This window comes from Chenopodium album, chromosome 2, assembly GCF_948465745.1.
Source record: "Chenopodium album chromosome 2, dcCheAlbu1.1, whole genome shotgun sequence".
Classification (NCBI taxonomy): Eukaryota; Viridiplantae; Streptophyta; class Magnoliopsida; order Caryophyllales; family Amaranthaceae; genus Chenopodium; species Chenopodium album.
In genome coordinates, this window is record NC_137835.1 from 29,655,628 (window position 1) to 29,683,351 (window position 27,724).

The following is a 27,724-nucleotide window of genomic DNA, read 5'->3' on the forward strand; positions in this document are numbered from 1 at the left end:
ATCTTTAATTTGGCGTTGGTTTCATCCCAATCAGAGTCAGAGATCAGAAGTTATGACTAAAATACCACAACCTGTCCAGTTTAATGCATATATGTGAGGTCTTAACTTAGTCTTTGTTCGAGTCTAGTCACATAGTCTAGCCACATGGTCATGACACGAGTCTTAACATGTCACTTGCAATAAAGCACCCACTAACATGTATATACACCATGACCATGTATTAGGTTCATGCATGAGTAAGTTTTTTCCGTCATTTGAGTCGGGGGTACATTCTATTCCTAATTTTTTTTTCACATCTCTCATATACATCATCTTTCTCCATTTCACGACCTTCATTATTCCTACCTTCTTTCATCTATGAATGTTGAATAGAGTTGAGTCAAATAATTAACAATGAATATCCCTAATTTCCCTTTCCATAGTACTTGGTCAAGGAGAGAAGGGCGATTAATCAAGGACAACACCTTTGTTCTTCAAGTCTTACTTTTTGATAAACCGATTCGTCAAAAAAGGAAATCTAAGAAGATAATGGCAAGTCAAGAAGAAGTCGAACTTAGGAATCAATTGACTATCGTGAATGAAGCATTGAAGGCTTTAACCCTCAAAATCAATGACCCTGCGAAGCAACAACAAATGGAGTTTATGCAAGAAAGCTTGAGCAAGCTATCTAGTGACTACAAGTTCCAAGGCATTATTTCACAAGGGGTCTCGGTGGACAAGGAGCTTCTTCCGCAGAAGTTCAATGCCAACGACATCCCGAAATTCAAGGCAACTGACAACCCTTATTTTCATCTAAGAGCTTTTGAAACAATAATGAGTATTAAGGGTATTGATAAGAAAGTGTTTCCCTCTATATTTTCTCTATCTCTTGAAACCGTTTGCCAACAATGGTTCTTCTCCCTGATAAAGAGAGAACCTCTACTTGGGAGTCAATAGTGAACGCTTTCATTGATAGGTACAAGTGCAATATTCAAGTTGAAACCGATTATAGACAACTTGAAATGCTAAGACAAAAAGAGAATGAAGGCTTTACTTCTTTCTTCAATAAGTGGAGGGAAACTTCCGCTAAGATGATTGAGGTGCCCTCTGAAAAAGAATCTGTGAGGATGTTTATCAAGAATCTCTAAGAGAAGTATTCGAAGCATCTAAAATATCAACATAATTTGAATACTTTCAAAGCCGTTTATGACATCGGAATTGAAATCGAAGATGACCTCGCAAAACAAAAAGCTACTAACAATAGTAACCACAGTGGCTGGAAAGGAAAGAAGAACATTAACCCTTCTTCTTCCAAAAACGCCCACTCTAGTAATAATGTTGGTACCTTTGACCGTAATGGTGTCTTAGCCATGGACAATCAAGGATCTAAAAGGAAACCCATGAGAGAATTCACACCCATTGGAATGACCTACGATGCTGCTTTCGAACATCTCTATGATCGAGGATTAATCAAACTTATTGGCCCTACCGAGGATTCAACGCCAGAAAATCAATCTTCGAGATGGAATCCCAACTCCTATTGCAAGTACCATCGAGGAAACGGTCATACCACTGATGAATGCTACAGGTTTCAAAATCTCATTCAAGATCTCATAGAAGCAAACAAGATCCCATTGCCTCTAGCTAGCGAGAAGACTGGGTGATGATGAAGCAAACAACACAAGATAAGAGGCGAGCTTCAACGACAAGATTTCATGACCTCCTTTTCCTTTTCTTTTTCTTTTTTATTTACCCTTTCCCCAATAAGTCTAGCATAGACACCTTTTTATTCCCATTAGATTAATTTTGTAGATTTTTTCTTTTTTTCCTTTTAATAAAATGAGTATTTATTTCCTTACATATGATCATAGCATTTAAAAAAAAAAACAATGTCAAACTAAGCACAAGGTATACCAATGATTTAAGGCACCCCTTGTAGCCACATCATATCACCTTCCACCCTTCAAATATGCAATCCTTTTTGATAAACCATTTTGAGCCTCGTATAACGATAGACCTTTCTTTTTCAACCCACATCTACCTAACCTTGGGATGGGATGGTGTGAAACTTATGCAATTTTCAATTCCATAAAAAGCTTGAGTGAATTCAAAAGATTAAAATAGCAAAAAAAAAAAATAATAATAAAAGTGTACAAAAGGGCAAGTGTTCCAATGTCTTTGACATGAACATGTCTTTGATATGAACACGTCTTAGAATTGCATCTCTTATCGAGTGCACGGTACCGTGCCTGAGAAACATGAATGCCAAGTGAGTGATAGACCGCATGATCGGGATTTCCCACACTTATAAAAATAAAATAGATGCTAAATCAAAAGAGAAAAAAGAGCTAAAAAAGAGTCAAAAGCCTCAAGCATAAAAATATAAAGATTCAAAAGCAAGGTTGCACACCTTGGGGGCTTATACAGGGTCTTGAGCCTTTATCCCTCTTCTTCTTTAACCTTTAGCCTAACCACATTACAACCCTTAAAAGACCTCTTTGAGGTATACACACACTTGTGCGAGGTTCGGCTAGAGCTACGTTCGGCCTGATTCTTAACGGATATGTAGGCAACCTCACATTGATGTGCGACCGTAATAAAAATGCATTCATATTCACATTCGCACACTCACACAATGATCATATCAAAGGATCTCCAATGCTCATCCCTATTCATTTAGAGCTAGATTTGGGGGCTTGATCCTTACATTATTAGCTTACCTTAGCCTAAGAGTCACCATCTTTTGATTCTTCTAAAAATAATATCTTTCCACACACTTAGCCCTTGCGGCCTAACTTTAGTATCATTTTCACACAACGCACAGATACATGACCAAATATACTTCCCTTAGGAACCCTTTGTCATGAAATATTAACACAATGCTGAAGCATGCCTTGTCATATCACTCATCACTCATCATTGCATCACAAAGTACGAAGTGCTTAGCCTCCGTGCCTAAGTTACCCAAATACTTTCATCATGGAGTCAACAATTGAGATAGCCTAGGATGAATTAATCCTTGCACCTTAAGAAATAGTATCAAACAACATTTGATTAAGCTAATTCAACTTGCACCTTCAAAAACTCCGCTTCTTTCTTTTTCGCGTCTTTCTTTTTCGGGAGAAAGTCGGTACCCTCCACAAAAATGACCGAATTTTTTTGCTTTTTGCATTTTTGAGTCGCACATCACAATGCAAATGCACACACGGGTCATGAGTCACACGTGTCAATTCACCTTGGGTCAACCTCAAGTCAGTCAGTCACGTTGAATCAACCTCAAGTGAGTCACTTCGAGTCGAGTCAACCTCGAGTCAATCACAGCGAGTCAAGTTTATACCTTGAGTCGTGTCAAGTCATTGTGTTAAGTGACATTAAACCTTAGGTCAACCCTAAAATAATTAAAGAAATTGGCAAAGTCCTATAGTCAAAGATAAATACAGGTGCATCCCATCGGCAACAAGAGCAGAATACAGGTGCCAATCACTTAAACCTAACGTCCCAGAACCTGTAAAACCAGACCCAGATAATCTAGAGATACTTACCACTGTTCCTAGCTCGCTTGTTAAGATTAAACTAGAAGAACCTAACATTGTCGCACCTGTAGCTAACCAAACCAGCTAGATACAACCCATATTCGACTACCTAGAATGCGAGACACTACCTAAAAATAAAGCCGAAGCAAGAGCACTTAGGTTCAAAGCCAACAGATACACAATCATCCAAGGCGTCCTATTAAAAAAATCTACCAGGGATATCCTACAGCGTTGCATAAAAGAAGATGGATACAAGAAGATCCTCAAAGACTTTCTTGACGGAGAATGTGGAGGCCATTTAGCTGGAAGAACCTTAGCCAACAGAATACTCACTTACGGGTAATACTGGCCAACCTTGCGTGAAGATGCTCACAGGTATGTGCGTAAATGTGACAGTTGCCAGCGACATTAAGGTATCACCCGTAAACCTTCTATGCCTTTGCATCCTACCTTAGCACCTTTGCCTTTCATGAGATGGGGCATGGACATAGTAGGCAAATTGCCTCCTGCCGCAGGTCAAAAGGTCTATATGTCGGCTATAACAGATTACTTTTCTAAGTGGATTGAAGTAGATGCATTCCAACAGGTCCGAGACAAAGAAGTTATCAATTTTATTTAGACTAACATAATCTACAGGTTCGGAGTACCATTTGAAATAGTCTGCGACAACGGATCCCAATTCATAAGCGCCCCAACCAGACACTTCTGTGACAAATGGAAAATCACGCTGGTCACTTAAACACTTAGGTATCCCCAAGCAAATGGACAAGCCGAATCTAGTAACAAGGTCATTATCGAATCCCTAAAAAAGAAGCTGAAGGCCAGAAAAGGCAAGTGGGCAAAAGAGTTACCCGGGATCCTATGGGCCAACCGGACCACACTAAAAACCACTACCGGTCAGACACCCTTCTCATTGGTATATAGATGCGAAGAGTATATAGATGCGAAGCAATACTACCTACGGAAGTCACCACTTTAACAGCTAGATATGGCTTGATGACACCAGAGCGCAACAACGAGGAACTGTCACATGACCTAGATACCGTGGAAGAACGAAGAGACCTAGCATACATAAGGATGGCTACCTATCAGCAAATGGTAGCTAGGAGTTTCAACAAAAACATCAAAGCTAGGTTATTCAAAGTAGGAGAATGGTTCCTAAGAAAAGTCTTCCAAAACACCCAAGAGCTTAATGCAAGTAAGTTGGGGACAACCTGGGAAGGCCCATATCAGATTGTGAAAGTGGTTGGAAAAGGGGCCTACAGGTTAGCTACATCAGACGGTAAGTTGGTACCCAGAAGCTGGAGCGCAGCACATTTGAAACTCTATCATTTCTAAAAAGTTCATTCATCGAAGTCGTTTAAAAAAAAAAAAGATTTTTGTTTAATTCGTTCACCCCCAAAAAAAGATCAATACTAACTTAAGCATCGGAGGGCCGTTGGTGGCAACACCAACGGTCAACTCTAACTCGCTGTTTTGCAGGAATTAAATGAGCACAACTTGATAGCTAATCGATATCTGAAAGCACCTGGACAACACAAGAACCCAAAGTAATTTCAAGCTCTCTATTTACATTTATTTATCTTCTATAACTCGTACTGACTTAAGAATCGGAGGGTCGTTGGCTATACCAACGGCCACCTCTAACCTCTATGATGCAGATACAGGTTCAATCTGCTCAATGGACAAAGTAGCTACGGGCCTAAGCACTAAATATCGCAGATTCGCAGAAACAAACTCACATATGTTCACAAGTCAAAGATACCAGTGCAAACTAAGGTAACATACATTTTTTCAAAGGAACCTAGCGTTCAAAGTTCAAAGTTCAACATTTGCTCTCTCGAGCAAAGTAAAGCAAATTCAATTAAAAGAAAATGTAGAAATTAAAGCGCTGGAAACCTAAGCTTTAGTTGTTTATCCATCCTTGTCAGTTTCTTTAGGTGGAGACTCGAGTTGATGACCTGGAGAAGACTTAGCAGTAGATTTCGTAGCCTCAGGATCACTAATTTCAGCTTCACCAGATACTAGGTCTTTGAGATAGCCCACAGATAAATAATCATCCACTAGCTGTCGAAGTTTCTTACACCTGCATACCCATCAAACTTATTCAGCAGAAATTTGTTAGCTATATAGACCTTGATCGTTACGGTAGCCTCGGCTTCAATATTCTTGCTCTCATCTTCAAGTTCAACCAGCTTCTTGTACGGGTTCACCACCTCCTTGTCCTTGTTCTTCAGCTCCTCATCCTTAGCTTTCATAATGTCCTCCTTCTTCTTCATCTCTTCCTCAAACTGCTTCTGTTTGCCCTCTAGAACATAGTTAAGATCTTTAACCTTCTTTTTAGCTGCATCTGCCTGAAGATGTAATTCCTTCCTAGCCTTATCAGAATCCTGTAGCTTCTTCTCCATACCATCAAGCTGGGACTTAGAGTACAGAATATTATGAAGACCTTGTTTTACCAACACCTCACCAAGTTAGCAAAAGCACATTAAGAAGTTAACTAGACAAATAAAAAATAGTAACCAAACCTGTAGAACCAATTGAGCTCCATTTTCTAAAGACAAAGAACCATCCAGGCTCGCTAAGTGCTTAGCTGCAGCTGGAAACAAACGCTTCTGAGCAGCTGGCCATATCTCGTAGCTAGACCCTTCTTTAGCCATCAGTAGGAAATCTAGCATCATAGGTATCTGGAATGACCATAGTCTCGAAGGGAGCATTAGACCTAGTGGGATAGGATTTAGGTTCCTCTTTGTTGGACAAAGTCCTAGAAGGGCTATACTCAAATTGATGAACAGTAGTATCAATTAAGCCACCTAGAGAACTGTCACCTCTCTTTTAGCCCGTTTAAGCGCTTCCTCACGGGACATTATACCTCCACTCTTCCCTGTTACAACCCAGTAAGCTACAACTCTTAGCACTCTACTTAACGCCACACAATGAATAAAAAGGAAGCAACAAAATCATACCTGAAGTCATCGTAGCACTAGCAGCAACAGAAGGATTAGGCTGATCACCAGTAGTCTTCCCTTGAATCTGATACAATGACTTCACAGTTAGCTCAGAATCGTCCTCTGGTTTGATAGCATCCAAAAGAAGATATGCAAAAAAGACATGAAATCGAACCCTTAGTTAATATACCTTACCCTAAAACCCATCTCACTTGAGATTGAATGTTTACCTTTGTGCCAGCCACTCCTCATCCACCTTCCAGATTCCCCTAAAGAATCCTTCAACATAAAAAAGAACCTCGATTTCCATGACCTGTCTTGGGTGTCATACCCTAGGAAAGGAGGAGGATTGTACGAGGCCCTCCTATACACTGTTAAATTGCCAAGGTCCTTCTTCCTTAACTTATAACATCTAATAAAATCAGCAGCATTCACCTTTGTTTCCCAATTGGCCGTAGTCTCATTCAAAATACTTATCAAATTCTAAACCGCAGGCATAAGCTGTCCTGGGCTCAAATCAAAATTCTCTAGGATTTGCCTAGCCAAATGAGAAAAGGGATAAGTAAACCCACTCCTAAATGGGTATTCATAGAACACAACATTCTCCTTGCTGTAGAGCTGTGGCCTATCATCTGGGCTAGGCACATTCATCACATTAGAATCGGGGAACCCAACTATTGCCCTTAGTTCTGCCAAATCTGCCTCTTTAATTTTGCTAGGTTTGTCTTCATCTGCTTTCCCCATCTTACTCCATTTCACTCTCAAGTTCCTATTCGTATGTCTATGACATTTTTTCTTAGCAACATGCTTAATTTTCACCAAAAAAACTTTGCGAGAAAAATAAAAGAAAACAATGAAATTAAGGAGAAAGGAACTCAAATACTTATCAGGGTAAAGAGAATTGACAAAGCTTAACTCCACTACGACAAAATTCCAGCTTAAATTACGCTACGCCGTTGTCAATTTTGTTCCCCCAATTTCCGCAATTAGAAACCCTAGATTTTCTGAAATTGGGTTTATCGTGAAAAAATATTAGTTAGAGAAATCCTTCTCTATCTATTTATAATGTATTTATTGTGCTAATGGCTCAAATTTATCTTTTTAAGGGATATTTATCTTTTACAACAAATTTGAATTTATCCTTGGATTTCTAATTTTTATTTTTATCTTTTCTGACGGATTTTAAGCTTGCCTCATAAAAGTCACTAGAGCATCTAAGAGACAAGCTGGGGGCAAACTGTTGTGCCTAAAATTTCACCCTAAGTTTTTATGTTCTACAAGATGCAGGTTACAGGTTGGTATAACACAGGTCGAAGGTAGCTGCACAGCTAGCATTCAGGTACCAAGCAGGCCAAAGATATTTTTAGGGAATATTACTAAGAATCTCCAAGTGGAAAAGGGTCTAAAATTCCTTCCAAGGAAATAGGAACCACTTCAAGCAGTCTTACCGTTGAAAAAGACCAGTTCAAAAGTAGAAGAAGAAGACCTGGAGACGTGGAGACAAAATAGGAACAACCTTGGCCCTCAACTCCAGATTCCAGGGGATTGATGGAGAGAGCCGTTGAGAGCTCCCTGGATATTTCATAGGCTATAAATAGGAGCATATTCATTGTAAAAAGAATCACAAAATACTAGAGCCTAATTACTAAATATAATCATAATATTCTACTCGCAAGATTACCTTTTTAGTATCAATCTGTAACCTACACTGTAACCAATTCAACTGATACACTTAGTAGATTGGTGGACTCATAGCCACCCGCAGTTTTTACCCTTATTCTTGGGGTTTTCTGCGTCATCATCTCGTGTGTCTTCTTCCCTTCCCCTTTTGCTCTATCTGTGATTCCCTTTTGTTCGTTTCTTGGAACCTGTTTCAGCAGTCTTTGCCAAGTTAATCTAGCTGTTATTATTGCGAACCAGGTCGAACCTGGTATTCAGTTTTTTTTTTTACCAAAACAGTAAGTGCAAAAAAAGGTCGAAAAAGGAAATTACTAACAATGAAGAATGAACCCGGCACATGGCCAATAAATCTCATATAGATCAGATTAACACTAAGCCAAGCTTGTAATTTGTTGATGTTGAATATAGCAATTTCAAATAAACAATTAATAATCAAAATAATCTATAACTATTAAAAGTGACAAGTTTGCAAGCTAAAAATTCCTTAGTAAAAGTTTTTTTTTCTTGCTTTCATTTCCCTCTAGGTATAGGCTGAACCGCTGAACAATATTGCTCCCTGAATTTGCACTAATTTGAAGGCCTACTTAATTGTTATAAACATAGCAAGATGAAGAATCCTGAAATTATACAATTAATCAAATGGTAAAAATTTAGCTCTAAATACAAATGGTTAGTACAAAAGCTGGTAGTATATAAGAACTGTTACAACAATTTTTGAGTATGTTTCACTACGACGATGAAGATTTCTATGAGAAGCTAAGATGAAAACCAAAGAGATGCTGTGCTATAATCTATATCTCTATATTAGAAGTATCTATTGCTTCTAATATATCTGCTTGTATACTTAGGCCTTCAGTTGCATGCCTTTTTTATTTTCAATTATTATTATTATTATTATTATTATTATTATTATTATTATATACATACACACACACACACACACACAGATATATATATATATATATATATATATATACATATATATATATATATATATATATGTATATGTATATATATATATATATATATATATATATATATATATTTTATCACATTACCATTTTTTCACTCTGCATTATTTTTGCAATTATGTATTATCCACAAATCTCTTCTTGCTGTTTGACTTTAAGTTTTTTATGTATACAAATAATTGCTGCTTTCATGAGGGTGAGCATATATTAGTATATTACAGTGCAACTGAGAAAAACTTTTGCATTTCATAATGAATCTGAATTGTAATTTTCTGAAAGATATAGTCAAAACTTTTAAAATGATTTAAACCGAAAAAGGAATTAACTGTGCCGTATTGCTTAGGGATGTATCAGAAACAGACCAAGCATGAACGTAAGTACTCCATACGTAATAAGCAGCGATAAATAAGCCAGGATTACTGATATCGCGAAAAATTAAAAAGAATTTTAGATTACAGAATAAGGATAACATTAATCCAACTTCTTAACACCATACTACTTCAAAGACTTCCACCAACCCACAATTAGAGGGTATAATGCTTTAAAAAAACACAAAAGAGGAATAAAGATTAAAAAAAATTACTAATGGAACTTTGTGTTCCAATAGTTATATTATGTGCTTGAAGTTAAAATTAGAGAAAATTTACACGGCCTTAACAGCTAGGAACCTGGGTTCTTTAGGCAGGAAATTTTGTTCTGTGTAAACAAACATGTAGTCTCCAAACAAAAACCTCATATACGTGACACTTTCCTTGGGAGATTTCTCCACCTCTTCTTCTTCCTTGACCTCCTCGACGAGCTGTGTGGATGGGGCAATGGATGCCTTGTAGGATGGGTTGTAGAACGGGGCAATGGACCGCCTAGTCCCTTCAAGATTAGGCAAAACCCGATGCCAGGCACTTTTGTACCTTCCATTGCTTAGGTACTCGATCTGATCTCCTGTATTAATGACTAAGGCATTTGGAACAGGCTGCACTTCGATCCATTCTCCATCTTTAAGCATCTGTAAACTACCAACTATGTCGGCTTGGGAGAGTAGGATCACCCCACCAGCATCTGTGTGTGCTCGCAGGCCTATCACAAGCTCAGGGTAGGGGAAGGGCGGGTAGTGGCTCAGTATCCATGAAAGTGATGGAAACCCCACCCCCTGTGCATTCTCCATGCCAATCATTTTGTTCTTCTAGGTAGCCTGAAATTAAAAGTTCCCCAACTAATTAGAAGTACAAGGGAACCAACTACATGATACAATGTGAGGAGAGAGATGGGAACTATGGTGGTGGTGGCTCAATATCAGCTTCTGGGCTCGTTCACTGGTTTTCCTTGTTTGCTCAGAGTGCACAAGCTGGGCAGCTACTCTCCATTCCTTGGCTTTTCGATGAACTATTGCCATTCTTCTCATCAGTTTCTCTTCTGAATCTGACCTCATTTTCTATATTTTCACCTGTTTATTTGCTGACATTCAAACATGTTTCATGAATTACTTGAATAATACTTGAATATAAAGTAGATATTTAAGGAGTAAAAGTAATTTTAATAACATGCATAAACTAAGCGAGGGAATATTAAGTGATAAATATGTTTTGGGATAGGATTACTATTGACTAAAATAACAATCAATAATAAGGTTCTGGCCAAATAATTAAGAGTAGTCATGATAGCGAGCCAAGAAGCTCAAGTTTGGGGTAGCTCAGCTCGGCTCTAAGCAACCTAGACTTGTACTCAAGTTGTTGAGCTAAAAAAGATAAAGATAAGCTCAATTTGAGGTCAAGCAAATCAAGATCAAATAATGTGCATGCTTTAATCAATAGAAAAACTTCAAGTTACCATATTCTGATTTCTAATACTTGCTAGTGTTTTAGTTTCATCATGAGTATTTTCAAATATTATAGTCAAGTCACAAGTCGTAAATTATTTTCTTTATTGAAGTCACTGCACGTATATCATATATGAGTCTAATAACAAGTTTTTTTAGTTGAGTGGAAGTCAAGCTTTGATCAAGCCAAACTTAAATGATTCACAAGTAGGATATAAAAGTTCTTTTTCACTCCTAGAATAGTAAAAATGGTCAAAACATGTCTTCTAAATTTCTATTTGTAGCACTTGTGTTTGATAATTCGAGCTATTTTCAATAACTAAATCCTCCATACACGTAGTAATATACATTCAATCGATACAAGAACTACTACACATGGGAGTACACAACTTACAATATAAAAACAACTGTCTTTACACTCTTAGCATGGAAGGTCTCAAGTTAAAGTATTCATAGTTGCATGACTTCTATTGCTTAGAGTTAAAGTATGTTTTTGAAGGACCAATTTAATGTAAAGTATAGTTGGATTTTGGAAGGTACTTAGGAAGAAAAAGCAAGAAAGAAACCAATTTTAAAAAGGATTAGAATTTTATTTTATGAGGAAGGATATTGTTTACATGCTGTGCTTGGCTCGAGATGGATAATGCATGCTCAATAAAATCAAAAAAAGAAAACACCTTAAAACACAGTCTTCAAACTAAATCGCAATCAAAATAATACAGCAACTTAACTAATACCTGGGATTTGGTGTTTTTTTATTAGCACTCACACAAAGCTACACTTAAACTTACAGTATTTTAAATAATCTCCTAGTTTAAGACCTAAATTATGGCGCTAAACAACAAACTCGAATCAATAGACAATATGACGAGCCATTGCTTTATGTATCTGTCATTCTTTCCCCGATCCCATGACTTAGGACCGAGCATTGAAATTGTAATTCATATGGGTATTTGTTTGTTAAAAACACTATAAGCGACTAGCATTTTAGTCACCTATGTGACATCTTTTAGAAAATTACTCCAGCAACAAGCATAAATCTGTTTCCTAACAAAATGCATGAATGCAAATATATAATCTGCTTCTAGACTTTGATATGCTCTAACTGAAAGTAAAGTACTTTGTATTCCGTATTATTCAAGACCTTGGTTCAAACCTATTTTCTAATTATTGGATAATAGATGGATAATTACAAATATTGAACTTCTAGTAATTCTGGGGTGCTTTAAGAGAGTTATAGTATCTCTTGGTACAAGGAAGACCCTTCAAGTTTCAGCTTAAAACAAAAACAATGCCACAGATTACGGGACAAAAATTTTAGTACCTCTAATTTCCTCGATTGAGCTTCAGCTTTGGCATTTTGAAGATTTAACCATGCTTGAATTTTGGCCTCTTCTCTTTGGTACCTTACAAAACCTAATTCATCCAATTTCAATAAACAATAGTAATAAATCAATTTAAAACCAAAACTTGTTACTCCTTAAATAATTAGTTTAACTCACCTAATACAGAATTTTGTCTTTTCCTCTTCTTCCCAAACACATGCTCTGGATTCAGAAACAGAAATACTCCTCCTCCCAATTTCAAAATGCCTTAAGCTCTTGGATATCTCCTCTTCCTCTTCTTCTTTGGTGCTCCAATTAGTCGTAACCAAATCAAATTGGACTGACCCAATTTGGAGCTTGGCAAGGTGGCACTCTTGTAGTTGAGCCATGCTAATTGTGCTGGTGGGTTGGTCCATCAATGCTAGTGCACCGGAACGGCTAGCCGAAGTATTGTGCTGGATGGGCGAGGTGCTCTTAAAGGGTGTGGGACACCTTGAGGTTGTGGAGCTGCCTAAAGGAGTCATTTCAGTGCCAAAATCTCTGTGTTTCACCTCCTGATATGGGATCACTTCTGTACATGCATCTGTCATAGCCTTATTATTATCAAGTTTGTGACTTTTGAACAAAAATGCCTCTTGTAGAGGCTCTGAGTATTTGACATTGGTGACATAAGGACTCATTTCATCTGTAAATTTGTCTGCATTTTTTACAACAGTTTTGCTGTCAAAATTATCAAGAAATAGATTGAAAAACCAACAACAAAATCAATATATAAAAAATGGGGATTAAAATATTTGACAAAATCACAATTTTATTGCAGATTATATGGTTCAAATTACAAGAAAAATCCTTCCTTTTTTTTTTAACCTTTTTGGATTATATTAACAAAAAAAATTGGGATTAATAACTTCATCTCATGTAATTAATCTGCATGTTCAGTTTCATGACAACATTTGATCCAAATTGTTTCTTAGGATGAAAAAAGGAACAAATAACAAAATTAATAACATAATCCATCAGAAGTTGAGCAAAATCATCAAATTCTACAATAATCAGTAAGAAAAGTTCCCTGAATTCTGGAAAATGGGTGTTTCAATTATGAAGCATTCATAATGGAACAAAAAAAAGTGAATGCCGTCTAAAAAACCATTTGTGGACCTTTAGGGATTATTTCAAGCCATCCCACACTCGAGCCCCACTGTGATCATACACTTACGCATAGTGGCGTCCAAAGGGAAGGAAGCTAGAGTAAAAGAGTCGCCAACAAGTTTTAGGAACTTGTAAACCGTTCACAGGGTGAAGGTTACACCCCTTAACGATTCAAGAGATCGTTAACTCCAATAGGTTTGGAACCATGACTGGAAGTTCGGGGATGAAGGTACAAGTCCAACCTAAAAAAGATTGAACATGCCCTAATAATAAGCCTCTACTTTATTCTTCTAGTATTCATGTGCGCTTTCTGACTAACATGCAATCAATAGATTAACCCTAAACCCGTTTAATCTATGTTGGTTGAATATTAATGCACAAATAAATCTATTATTGGCGACCACTTGAATTATAATCAAATTAACCTAAACAAGATTATTAATTATCTTATTAAGCGTGATTACAAGTACCAATTCCTTTTAAACATGCATAAAAGATGTGATCAAGCAATAACAATAATAATTAAAATCAAGCATTGTAATAAATCATCATAACCATCATAATCATAATAATAATAACAATCATAATTAAAGTAACCATGTTAAAGCATAATAATATGAGCAAGATCCTAGGCATGATACTAACAAGATTTATAACAAATCCTAACATGTCACTAAACATAAAAGATCAAAGCTTTAACCCTAACATAATACTAACAATATATTAGGAAAGAAGTATGAAGCATCATAATAATCATACTGATATTAGGAAATTTAGTTATTACCCTAAACATGATACTAAGAAGCAATAAAACATCCTAACATTATAATAGGAATCAACAAAATAATCTAAGCATGATTTCTATATCAAAGGATCAATAAGACAATTAAATTACTTACTTCGATGCCTCGTATCTCTTTCTAATAACAAAATACAAACGGTTGTAACTTCAAGGGAAAAATAAACAAAACAATTATATAAAATAATTGAAATAGAGATTTGGGACTAAACCCTCAGAAATATCAAACCTTTCACGTCTAGGGCAAAGGCAACTTCGAACTTGGATAGGTGTTTCTAAGACTAATGAGTGAGGAATAGTGAGAGAGGGAAGGTTTAGAAAAAGAATACAGAGAGAGAAATCTTCTAGCTTTTAGAGAGAGATGATTGTAGATGTAGCTAATTCTGGTGATCTGAAAACAGGGAAATACGACCCCTATTTATAGGAAAAATAGTACGGGATCTAAGAAAATCATATTCGAAATAAAATACCTCCTGTCGCAAAAGACAGGAGTCAGCGCAAGACAACAAGCTTGTCGCCATGCGACGAAGGTCAGCGCCAGGCGACGACTTTGTCGTCTCGCGCTGCTTCAAAAGTACAACGTGCTTTTACACGCGTATTACCTTTTAAACCGGTTACAAGTAATTATGCGTCCAAGCAGATTTAATATATTTTATTCAAAATAAAACATCTTAAAAATATAGTTATCAATCCTAACCTTATTTGAAAAAAAAAGAACCTTCTAGATATTCCTTGAAGACTAAAATCAATCTTAACCACTTTAGGAATAATAATTAATAGGCCCTCCTCTAGATCATTGGGCCACCTTTAAAAATCATCGGGCCTAATTTAATTTAATCCATAACTGACTCACAATTCATCGGAATTGGGCTTATAATATATCATTGGAAAGCTCTTTGCAAGCCCAATCCAACTATACTATTATTGGACCCTTATCATGGACCAAACCAAATTGGACTGGCTATTTTTCATAAACAGAGTAAGAAAAGAAATATTTTGAAAACAGAAAGAGAAATATTTTAATAAAAACATCCTAATCACTAGACTTTCCACACTTTCACTTCGTTTGATAATCAGATGACGTGAAAAGTATTCATCACTGGGTTTGGTTTTGGGGAGACACATTTGGGTGTCTACAGAAGCCCCCACTTTGACCGAGTTTGGAGAAACAGAAGTTTCGAAAACAAAATTCAAAGTAATGATAGGGACAGAGAATGATTCAGAACGTTCTGCGATCCTAAATCATTCTTGTAACGCCGATACCTGCAAACTAGCATTAGTTAAACAGATAAGAGAGTTAAGAAACACGTATCTTGCTCCGCCGAGCACACGTCTCTGTAGTAACCGATTTTGTTGACGATCTTCCTCAAGCTAGGGGATACCGCTTGAAGACTACCACGCTTGCAACTGTTTCAATTTTCGCTTTTTTATGACCATCTTCCACATCTAGGGAATATGATTGAAGATAACTTCGCTTGAAATCATCTCCTATTTTTTTTACAACCTTCCACATCCTAGGGAACGCCGTCGAAGATAACTTTTCTTGAAGCCATCCTCAGTTGTTTGTGACAACCCTCCGCAAGCTAGGGTACACCGTTGAAGATAACTCCGCTTGAAGTCATCCTCCGTTGTTGTGATAATATTCCAAAGAAAATTACGGAAGACCAACACTTGTTGATCCTTAAAGCTCGCTTGAACTTTGTTGCTGTGATGTTTGCTGAAACTTCCGCGGTGCCAGTACGTTGGCACATTTTGCTGCTCGTGAACCATTACGTCGGTGCATTTGTTGTTTGCGAACCATTATGTCGGTGCCTTTACAATGAGCCAATGTTTAGGTGCTTTAAGCTAAGTGAGACGATCTTTTATCAGGTTGATCACCTACTATGATTGTAATCGAGCTAATTACTTAATCATGTAAAATTTCTTATAGGGGCTAACTAGCGTACCAAGGAACCCGAAATTGATGCATAAGGTCCACATATTCATTTATGAGGGCCACGTATCGTGTCGCCGCACAAGCGCACGCTGGAACGTACGATCGCCAGGTTTAAGCTCCATCTCTAGGCGACAAGGTCAGCTCCTAGCGACGAACTCATAATCTGGTGCTGATGTCAGGTTTTTGAAATAAAACCCCTTTCTTCTTCATTAGCCGTGACTGCTGCTGCTATTGTTCGTTTTCGCTCGAAGCTTCAAATTAATCGTTCTTGCTCGTTTGTCCACCAAATTCGCTCAAATTTGGTTCAAATCAAAGCTTGTCTCATCTATTTTCCGGATCCATGTAAGTTTTTTCCAAACTTAACTCAGACGAGGGATTCACAGTGGGAGGGTCCGCAACCATGGTTCCGGCAACACGACCATCGACTCTTTGTACGATACATACTTCCTCGACCATAATTGTTTGCGCCTTCTATGGGAGTCATGTGGCTTGACTCCTTTACTGCGAGCCACTCAGGCTATGTACTCTTTCAGATAGAGCCACTATGTAGTTTAAGCTTTGGCGGAGTTCCTTTGGGACACTACCAACACCTTTCATTTTCCTTGGGGTGAGATGACTATTACCCTTGCTGATTTCAGTCTCATTACGGGGTTGGAGTTCACTTCGGCCCCGCTTCCTTTCGACAGCAAGATCACTGTCTTTTCTCCAGAGGTACTAGAGTTGTTGGGCCCTATCACCATTCGGGATCGTGCTGAGGTTGATCAGACACAACTTAGCACTAGATGCATTCGCCGAAGCATGCTTGCGACGACCTTTCAGGATAGTTCGACCACCCTAGAGCAGCGGGTGCACATTTTTGCTCTTATCTTGTTGTCAGGGACCTTTTCACCTAACAAAGGTAATCGAGTGCTACTCTACTATGTGCTTGCTCTTCGCGACCTTCCTATTGTCGGGTCGTATGATTGGGCCAGCTTGGCCTACGCGGACTTCCTAGTTGGACTGCGACTTGCTAGTCGTCATAGCTCCTTCGAGGGAGACGTCACACTTTCCAGCTTTTGGAGAGTCGTAGAGGTGCACTTTATTTCTTTTAAATTTAGCTCTAGATCTGTTTTTGCATTTGTTGACATTTCTTTATTTTTATAAATCTAGTTCTACGAGTACTTTCCATCTCTTGCGCCGGCGAGACCTTCATGTCGCGAGCTCCCCGTTGTTGCCGGTTGGGGAGGCCGTCACAGTGCGGATGTTACTACTAGGCGCATTCGAGTGATGATCCTCTCGTTATGTTCCTTAAACGATTGCCTTTTTATATATTTAGATGGATTTTGTCTTATGAGTATGCATTTTGTAGGAGCCGGCCGTGGGCCAATTTTGACATTTATGTGCTTGCTGCGCAATACACTGCTCAGCGTCGGTACTTCTAGGGGATGTATGAGACCGCGGTGTATTTAGGCGAGAGAATGGCTATTCAGCACTCCTCGGAGGCCTTCGTTGTTCCAGCTTGCCCTCCTCGGCATATATTCGATAAGGCGAGGTTGAGGACTTTGGCGAGTAGGGCGCCAAAGGGCACGCCTTGGCGGACGCACGCTCGTCCGGAGCTATGCTACATAGAGGCACTGCTGCCGCTCTTGCCAGAGGGAGGAGAAGAGGTATTCTTTATCTTGTGTATTTGTCTCTTGTATAGCCCCCAAGTAGGTATTAATTACCCAGTTTATTTTGTAGGATGTGCGCGCGGAGTTCGTTGCTCTTCCTGTGTCCATCACCTATTAGGGGATGTATGGCCCCGTTGAGGAGATGATTCCTATGGCTCTTCCGGATTACCGCTTTATCGAGCAGTCGATACCTCGTCATCAGACTTGGGTGAGTCATTTGTTTGCTCTTTTTCTTGCACATATATTTTTTTTATTGTTACTGACTTATCCCTTGACAGTTCTCTCGCGAGGTGATTACAAGGATGGCGAGAGGTTTGGACGCCTTTCGTTACCAGCCGGTGAGATTGAGGGATCAAGCTTCTTGTCGTCGTGACGACACTGCAGAGGTATTTCTCTTATCCTTATCTCATGCCCGTATTTACTCATTTAGCATCTGACATGATTTACTTTTGTGGGGACAACCTATTCCGGCCTCCTCCACACACTCGAGCGACACCTGAGGCTAGGAGAGAGAGGTCCGACATGAGGCGTCGTCGTACCTCTTCCAGGGGTGAGGGTGGTCGATCGGAGACGGCTCCACCTGAGAGACCGGAGGGTTCAGGCTCTTCGTCTAAGGGTGCATACGCTAGGCCTATAGGCCAAGGAGGCGTGCCATCGACTCCTTTAAGGGGTGGTAGGACGTACGAGGTCGGCTCGTCGTTGCAGCACCGCCGCAGCCTCAGCCGTTGGCTATTCAGCACCAGGGTGAGCCTGGATGGGCTAACCCTACTCTGTCGATCCCGACAGTCGGTGATCCTGGAGCCGGTGAGGGGCATACTCCACGATCTACCTTGTTCTTTGACACTTCGGGAGTGCCTCCCCATTTGTGTCCTCCGGCACCGTAGTTGTACCTGTATTTATTTTATTTGACTTGTAGGACTTTGCTAATTTGTATTACACGACTTCTACATTAGACATATTGTATATACGACTATATTATGCTTATTTTATCTTTGCATTTTATTTTTTATTTTATGTTCATGTGAGTGTGTGATAAAAAATGTGACTAAGTTTTTGCGCAAAAAATTTCCGTCATTTTTTATTATCAATGGAGGGTATCCGACTTTCTCCCCCAAAAAGAAAAAAATGAAAAATAAAATTATGACTAACATAAGCCTAAAATTAATCGAAAAGTGTTTGAAAGGAATAAAAAACGTAAAGTCAATGCACAAAATTGAGTCGTAATCAAAAGAAAACGTATGATTTGCATAGCGCGAGAAAGCTGTCGTCGAACCGACTCTCTGTCGCCAAACGCTGACCTCGTCGCCAGACGCTGACCCAGTCGTCTGGCGACATACTTTTTTCTTCGAATCCTTTCGGAAAACAAACTGTAACAGTTTTATGCATAAATAGCCCCCAAATCTGCCGAATTTTGTATATTTCGAACAGATTAATTTAAACTAATAGTTATAGCTTTAATTCCCTTTAAGCAATAATGTATAAAAGTTTTAGGGATTTTACTCGTGAGTGGTGCCGATCTTTGACTGCTAGGGAGAGAAAAGAGCTTGATTTCTTTCATCTGGGAGGTATTTATGGTATTAAGGGGGTAGACATAGATATAGATTTTATTCATATCGCCTTAGAATATTGGGATCCAGACACACATTGCTTTAGACTAGGCTATGATGAAATTAGTCCTTTACCGGAAGAATTTGGTGCTATTCTAGGCTTTCCTTCCATGGATCTTGCGATAATTCCTAATATTAGTGAATATTATTATAAAGATTTTGAGCGTTTTTATAATCTTAAAGACAGGGTCTAACAAATATTGTAGATAAAACTGTAGTTAATCTGAAAGAATTTGCACGCCACTACTTTGATAGACCATATTCTGAGTCTTTTCATGTTTATAGGAGGAGAGCTTTTCTCTTTTGCATGTTTAGCCAATATCTCCTCACTAGTGGTAATAATCGTGAGGGTCAAGCAATTTTAGTGTCTGTCATGGAACAAATAGAATCAGGGAAGAATCCAATGCCATTAATTGTTGGAGAAACTATGCTTAGTTTGGATGAATTAAAGAAAAATCCAAAAGCACCTTTTCGAGGCTCTCCAATTTTATTATAGGTAGAAAAATAATATTTTTAATTACAGAATTAAAAAACATATATTTTTGTATAGTAATACTAATTATTTGCATTGAATTTTTTGCAGATGTGGCTAATGGAGAGGCTAGAATTAATTAGTCCTCCTGACAATATAGAAAAATATACACCAAATTGCTTTGTTAGGCGAAAGAAATGCTTTTCCATAAAGATGGGTAGCCGGGAGTGGAGTAAAATATTTGCTTCTTGTGATTTTGCTATCAAATGGATCATCCCTTGGTGGAAAATTGAGAAGATGGTTGGTGTCAACAAGCAACCCTTCTGCCGTCTTCCAAGCTTATATATAAGTGCCAATATCTACACAAATTTCCAGCAATATATACTATTATAAAACCCCTTATAATTTAATTAAAACATGCTGAAATTATATTTAAAACATCATACTTTAGTCCCAATTAATGGGTAATTGAAATTTCTTAAAGAAACTTAATTTTAAATGCTTTACTAAAAATTTCAGCACTATATTTTAATTAAAACTTGCTGTAATTAAGCCTTAAAACACTTTAATCATAAATCTAAACCATGAAACATCATAATCCTTCAGTAATTCATAAATCAAGAACCTAGGATTTCAAAAATTGGGGCTTTTTTTAATTAAAACAAAAATTTGAAAATTAATTAACATATTACTTATAATTAAATATCAAAATCAAATCCCAAAACTCATAATTAACAATTAGATTCAAGCATAGATTAGTTTTTTAACAATAAAGATTGAATTTTTTTTTTTTAAAACCGAAAAAGGGGAGAAGAGACTCGGCATCCACCTGCTGTCGGCTACTGGCAGCGGCGGCCACCTGTTGCTGGTGGTCGGCTGTGGTGGGGGAAAGGGGCAGCCAAAAAAAAAAAGAAAGGGGAAGGGGAAAAAGAGAAAGAAAAGAAAGAAAAATAAGGAGAAGGGAGAGAGAAGTTTACCTTGGGTTTTCTCCACTCTGGGCAAAATTGATTTGCCTTATAAGTGGGATATTTATACCCCTTCTCTACTAACCCTTTTCCCTAAAATTTCCTCTTTTAATTTTCCTAATCCCTTCCCTAATAAAACTTATTAAAATCATACTTTCCTAAAATAAACACCAAATTTTATAAAATAATTAATTAAATAAACTTTCCCTTTTAAAAAATATTTCCAAACTTACATAGAATAAATAATTAAAATACCATAATTAAAACATTAAAATTATTTAAATACTTTTACAAAATACATATTTTAAATAAAATACATATAAAAATACGAGGTGTTACAGTTGGGATGCGAGGTTTGTAAAAATTAAACTGGCCGCACCCTATGAGGGTTGCCTACGTATCCTTTCATAAGGAGTCAGGCCAAACGTAGCTCTCTTGAGTGTCCTACTCAAGTAATTATGGGTAGTACTTCTTAAGTTGTTCAAGATTTGTCATGTTTGAGAACTCATTGCCATCCATATCAGTCAGTGTTGCAGCACCTGATAGGATAGTTTTGACAATATATGGGCCAGACCAATTGGGTCTAAACTTGCCTCTTGGGTCTAAAACATTTTTCCTTAATGCTTTTAGCACCAAGTCTCCTACTTTAATATTCCTTGTCTTGACTTTCTTGTTGAAGTGTCTAGTCATACGAGTTTGATAACTTGAGTATGATGTAGAGCCTCTAGTCGCTTTTCATCAAGTAGAATTAGCTCTTCATACCACGCTCTAGTCCATTCTACTTCATCGAGTTTACTTTCTAACGCGATGCGTAGGGAAGGTATTTCTAGCTCTACGGATTGTACGACATCCATTCCATAGACTAAGGAAAATGACGTATTCCGTGTTGATGAGCGAATTGACGTGCGATAACCCCACAGAGCAAAGTGGAGTTTTTCAGGCCAATCTTTGTAATTTTTGTGTCATCTTCTCGATGATTGTCTTTAAGTTTTTATTAGCTGCCTCAACTTCACCATTTGCCTGAGGTCTATATGGAGAAGAATGATGGTATTTAATGCCATACTTTTGTAACAATTCTTCACATTCTGCTTGAAAGTGAGTTCCATTGTCACTTATCATTTCATGTGGGACTCCAGATCGACAAATAATGTATCTTTCGATAAAGAGTGCTAAATGTTTTGCAGTGAGTTTAGCATATGATTTTTTTTCAACCTGTTTAGTGGAGTAATCAATTGCTACTAATATGTACTCATGGCCTCCTGTTCCTGGAGGAGTAATTCTTTCAATGATATCTATTCCCCATGTTGAGAATGACCATGATGATGTATAGGTGTAGAGGAGAGACGGAGGAACATGTTGCAAGGTAACATATATTTGGAACTTAGGGCATCTTTTGACATATTGATGACAATCCTTATTCATGGTAGTCCAATAATACCCTTCGCACATTATCATTTCGACTAGCATTTTGCCATTTACGTGTGTTCCATATACCCCTTTGGGAATATTCTCATAGATCTTTGGGCTTCCTTTTTGCCTAAACATAGAAGAGCTCGACCTTTATGTACCCTTTTGTGTAACTCGTCATTAATGAGTACATATTGGGAGGCCAAAAGTCTTAAGGATGTTTTTGCTCTTTTGTCAGCATGGGGTGGATATTCTCCCTTTGTGACATAGTTGAGGATGTCTTTATACCAAGGTTCTTCCTCTTCTTCTTCTTCTTCATGGGTTACCTTATCAGCCTCTATTGCTTGGATATAAGCCGGTTTATGCCTCTTTTCTATTGTTAAGGGCATTTACTCAATTTCCGTTAAAATCCTAACCATTGAGGCTAGTCTTGCCAAGGCATCAACAAATTGATTTTCCTCTTGACAGGGTAAAGTCGTATCCCCTAATCAAAAATAATTACCAAATTCACTAACTAAAGTAGATAGGGAAGTAGGGTCGATCTCCACAGGGAAACAAGTCTTTTTACTCCTAATCAAATATTATAATCTAAATTATTTAAGTAACCAATATTAAAAGTTGAATATAAAACTAAACTAAAAAGAGTAGGAAAAGGGAGAAAATAATATATAAAAGGATCTAGGGCATAGGTTCACCAATAAATAATACTCCGGGGCAAAATAGGGTAATCAGTCATTGACATTGCATAAATAACATGATTAACATGCTCTCGCAATTTATTAACCAACATAGACCTAACAGGCTCTTGCAATTTACTAGATCTAAGTTCTTATTGAAAATAGCCTTTAATATCAAATTAACATCTGCTCGATTCATCAATTTAATATTGCTATACTTTTACAAGCCGCAATCGTAAAACATTAAAACAATCCAATAAGAAATCATCATGCAATACCAACAATCAATAATAGTCAATCATCAATGCATCAATTAACCATATTGTAAAGGGCTCTCTCTACTTATCACAATCACACAATTAATTTATCGGTATTAAATCTCATCTCTCGAATCTTGACTTAACCATTTATAAATTAACTTGCCTATTGAAACTAGACCTAAACATTAATTCTCATCTCTCGATTCTTGAATCAATATTGTCAAACTCATGCATAAAAGATAGGCCTAATCTAGTCACAGAGCATTAAATCAATCAATAGGAAATTAATCTAGCATTGATAATCAACAACAATAATTTACCCCTTCATATCATTTATGGATCCCCACAAACCCTAGAAATTAAACTACTCACACATAATTAAATAATAACTAAGCAAAGCAATAAAATAAATCATGATCAAAGGAATAAAATAAATAACTAAGATTAAGGGAAGAGAAATCGTCACCAAAGTAAATCTGGAATTAATCAAAGAAATAAGAACAAAGGTTTAGGGAGAGAGTTTAGAGAGAGAAAACTAAGTAGAGAGAGAAAGTCTAAGAGAAAGGATTAAGAGAAGAAGAAGTCGTCCTAAAATCGTATTACGGAGGAGTATTTATACTCCGTACAAAAATCCTAAACTGAAACAAATTAAAACGACGTTAATCGTCTCCTAAATAAACACGCGCCCGATCGGGAAAGGCACCGCCCGATCGGGCGCGCCTTTTTTCACCTCTAATAATAATCTCGCGCCCGGCCGGGCGCGTCACCGGGCGCTCCTCCCGCCCGGCCGGGCGCGCCTCCGGGCGCCAGCCTTTTTGGCCGGGCGGATCATTTGGGCCAATATTTGGACTTCGATTGGGCACCAATTATTCGGGCCAATCTGGGTTTCCTCTTTGGGTCTTGAATACTCGGTCCAAACGCCCCGATATCACCTCTACCGAGCCCTTAATCACCGGTTCGATGGCTCCAACCGGCCCTGGGCTATAAAATCTGGTCGTGCTTCTCCAGTGCTCGTGATTGCTCCAAAATATCTCGGGAAAATACTCCAAAAGCATAAATCCCTGCAAAAGTCAACCAAATCTACGAAAACACTAGAAAACACCAATTAGTAATAAAAGTGGCTTTAAAGAGCCAAAAACACTACTAATTATGACCAAGGGACGGGGGTAAAATACTATATAGAATGAACACATCACCTCTCTAGGTAGATATGTGTATTCTACCTTTTCCAGTTGGTTTGTGAGAGTTTCCAAGTAGGTTTGGTAAGGGGCCAAGCTTTCACTCCTTACTTTCCATCTCTTAGAAATTTGATTGATGATCAACGAAGAATCCCCGAAAATTCGAAGTTTCTTTACCCCCAACGTCAATGTTGTTTTGAGGCCTACCACGCATGCTTTGTATTCTGCAGCGTTGTTGGTAACGTCGAAATCTAGCTTTATGGAGATTGGAAAATTCTCTTCTTTAGGTGATACCAATAGTACTCCTACACCACATCCCTTTTGGTTTGAGGCTCCATCGAAGTAGAGAGTCCAAGTATCATCTTCTGTGACCATCAGGTCTTCGTCTTGAAAATCATTCTCGTGTATAGACGTGGAATCTTCTATTGGAAAATCCGCTAAGAAATCTGAAACCACGAATCCTTTAATAGCCTTTTGGGGCATGAACCTTACATCGATTTGGGCCAGGTTGACTATCCATCTTGATATTCGCCCATTTAGTGTAGATTTCTCGAAGAGATATTTGAGTGGATCCATTCGAGATACTATAAAGACTGTATGAACGAGCATGTAATGTCTTAATTTGGTTATGGCCCACACTAACGCGAGGCAAAATTTCTCAAGTGGTGTATAGCGTATTTCATACTCGAGCATCTTTTTACTTAAATAGTATATGGCGTTCTCTTTTCCTTCTACTTCTTGTGCGAGCATATCCCCCATTGTGTCTTTGGTGACTATTAAGTAAAACCTAAGAGGGATTGCTGGGAGTGCTGGTGCTAATACAGGAGGATTAACGAGATAGGCTTTGATCTTCCCAAAGGCTTTTTGGCACTCATCGTCCCATATTACTGGCACATTATTTTTAAGCTTCTTGAATATTGGTTTACATATTGTTGTCAATTTATATATGAACCTACTTATGTATTGCAACCGGCCAATGAATCCCCGAATTTGCTTTTCGATTTTGGGCGGTGGCATTGACATGATTGCTTTGATCTTGGTTGGGTCTATCTCTATTCCTCTAGAGCTAATGATGTATCCCAAGAGTTTTCCTGAGGTGACTCCAAAAGCGTACTTGGATGGGTTCAGCCTCATGTTGTATTTTCTTAACCTTTCAAAGAACTTTCTTAGAGCTACCAAATGTCCTGGTCGATACTTTGATTTCACAATCATGTCATCTACATAAACTTCGACTTCCTTGTGTATCATGTCATGGAGTAAAGAAGTTGCTGCTCGTTGGTAAGTGGTACACGTGTTTTTCAACCCGAATGGCATCACCGTGTAACAATAAGTGCCCCAAGGTTATGAACGTTGTCTTCTCCATGTCTTCTGCTGCCATGAGGATCTTATTATACCCTGCGTACCCATCCATAAATGAGAGAAGTGCGTGGATTGCTGTATTGTCTACTAGAATATCGATATGTGGTAAAGGGAAATCGTCCTTGGACTTGCCTTATTTAGATATCGATAGTCAACACACATTTGTACTCTTCCAACCTTCTTCGGAACTAGGACTACATTTGCGACCCATTCGGGGTATTTGGATACCCTAATAAAACCTGCTGTTATTTATTTTTGTACTTCTTTTATTTTTAAGGCTACGCCTGGTTTCATTCGACGTAACTTTTGTTTTACAGGTTTTATTCCTGGAATTAGTGAAATAGTGTGTTAAGCTATTTCTCTATTAATTCTTAGCATATCTTCATATGACCAAGCGAATACATCGATAAATTCTTTTAATAGATAAATAAAATCGGTTCTTTCATCTTTATTAAGTGTTAGTCCGATTTTAACTTCTCTTTTAATGGTTGGATCTTTTGATATGTCACCGTTTCAGTATCCTCAATTACCGGTGTTTTATTTTCAAGTATTTCCATTGCTTTAATTATTTCTTTGTCACTTTCATTGTTAGTTAAGTAATGCTCATCATCTTGAGTTAAAGAATGACACGAGGAGTAAGCAAAAGAAGACATGTTATTGAATTCGGAAACCATTACATCAAATAAAGTGACATCCGTTGGGACTTGATTATTAACTATTCTAGGGGAAGACGCTATAGAAGAAGAACTAGGAGAGAGTGCTACAACTAAGGACTTAGAAAACTCAACAGGGGAAGACTCTGACTCGGACTCTAACGATTCTTCGAACATTGGTCCTTGTCCGGTTGTTATGGAAATCTTTCTTCCACTTGGAGTAGTTACTTTCACAGTATTTCTCCATCCTAAACCCTCTGATGCAGTGATAAGTTTGGAAGGATCAAAGTCATCACTTTGTTCGTCATTGTCCCAAATTCCATTAATAGTAGCATCTTTCTCTTGTGGAATTTGGACTATCTTTTTATCATCAATCAATTTTAGAATTAAATCCTTAAATTTAAAACATTGTTCTATTGTATGTCCCCCTGATTGGTGATATGGACAGCAGAACCTATCCGTCCTCTTTAGTGATTCAAATGGTCTCGGTTTGAGAGGTTTAATCTTGCCACTCTCGGAGAGCATTTTAAACATATTCGCATAAGTGGTCCCAATTGGAGTGTAGGGCCTATGGCTCCTTTTGGGTGTTTCAACTACTTGAAGAGAGAATGGTTTCTTCGTAGTTGGTGTTACCTCTTTGTTGACATGTTTATTTCGTTCTTGTTCCGTGTGTTCAAAAATTCTTCTACACATGCCTACAAATTTCTCTACCGAATATACGAGGAGCAATATGTCTTCTTTAGTGGGCGGTTGTTGCATTAGGGATGCTTCACTCATGGCGTCGAAGAATACTTCTTGTTCTTCTTCAAGGGCATGAGTTTCTTCAACTGGTTTAATCAAAGATGAGGGATCAACAGAATTTTTCTCATCAGAGATAGCCAAGGAGTCAGAAAGTGGTGCACTATTGATGCTTGGCTTCTTTCTTGCAGGAGGCACTGGGAGTTTATTGTTGTCGATCAAGTCCTGGATAGCTTCCTTTAGCTTCCAGCAATTCTCAGTAAGATGGCCCTGCCTTGATGGTATTTGCAGTGTGCATTGGGGTTCCAATTAGACGTTCTCTTTTCGACTGGTGGATCCCCAAATGGTCCAATATGAGTTATAAGACCTTTTGCATGAAGACAGTCAAATGCGGTGTCATAACTCATACCAATAGGAGTAAATTTTCTCCTAAATGGTTTCTTTTGTCCTTGATTGTTCATAGCAAGGACTTCATTCAGATTAAAGGTGCTAACATTGTTTGAGTGGCTGGTTTTGGAAGAAGAAGGATTGTCGTTCTTCTTTCCTTTCCAGGCACTGTTGGAGTTAGTGTTAGCAGCTTTTTGCTTTGCAAGGTCGTCTTTAATATTAATCCCAATGTCATAGAC

At 38.0% G+C, this 27,724-nt stretch overlaps 2 pseudogenes; both read right to left on the minus strand.

Moving 5' to 3' along the window:
- Positions 1 to 9,754: 9,754 nt before the first annotated feature.
- On the minus strand, positions 9,755 to 10,282 carry LOC145571062 (1-aminocyclopropane-1-carboxylate oxidase 5 pseudogene; annotated as a pseudogene).
- A 39-nt stretch (positions 10,283 to 10,321) lies between these two features.
- LOC145571065 (uncharacterized) overlaps positions 10,322 to 27,724 on the minus strand; it is a 44,861-nt pseudogene continuing 27,458 nt past the window's right edge.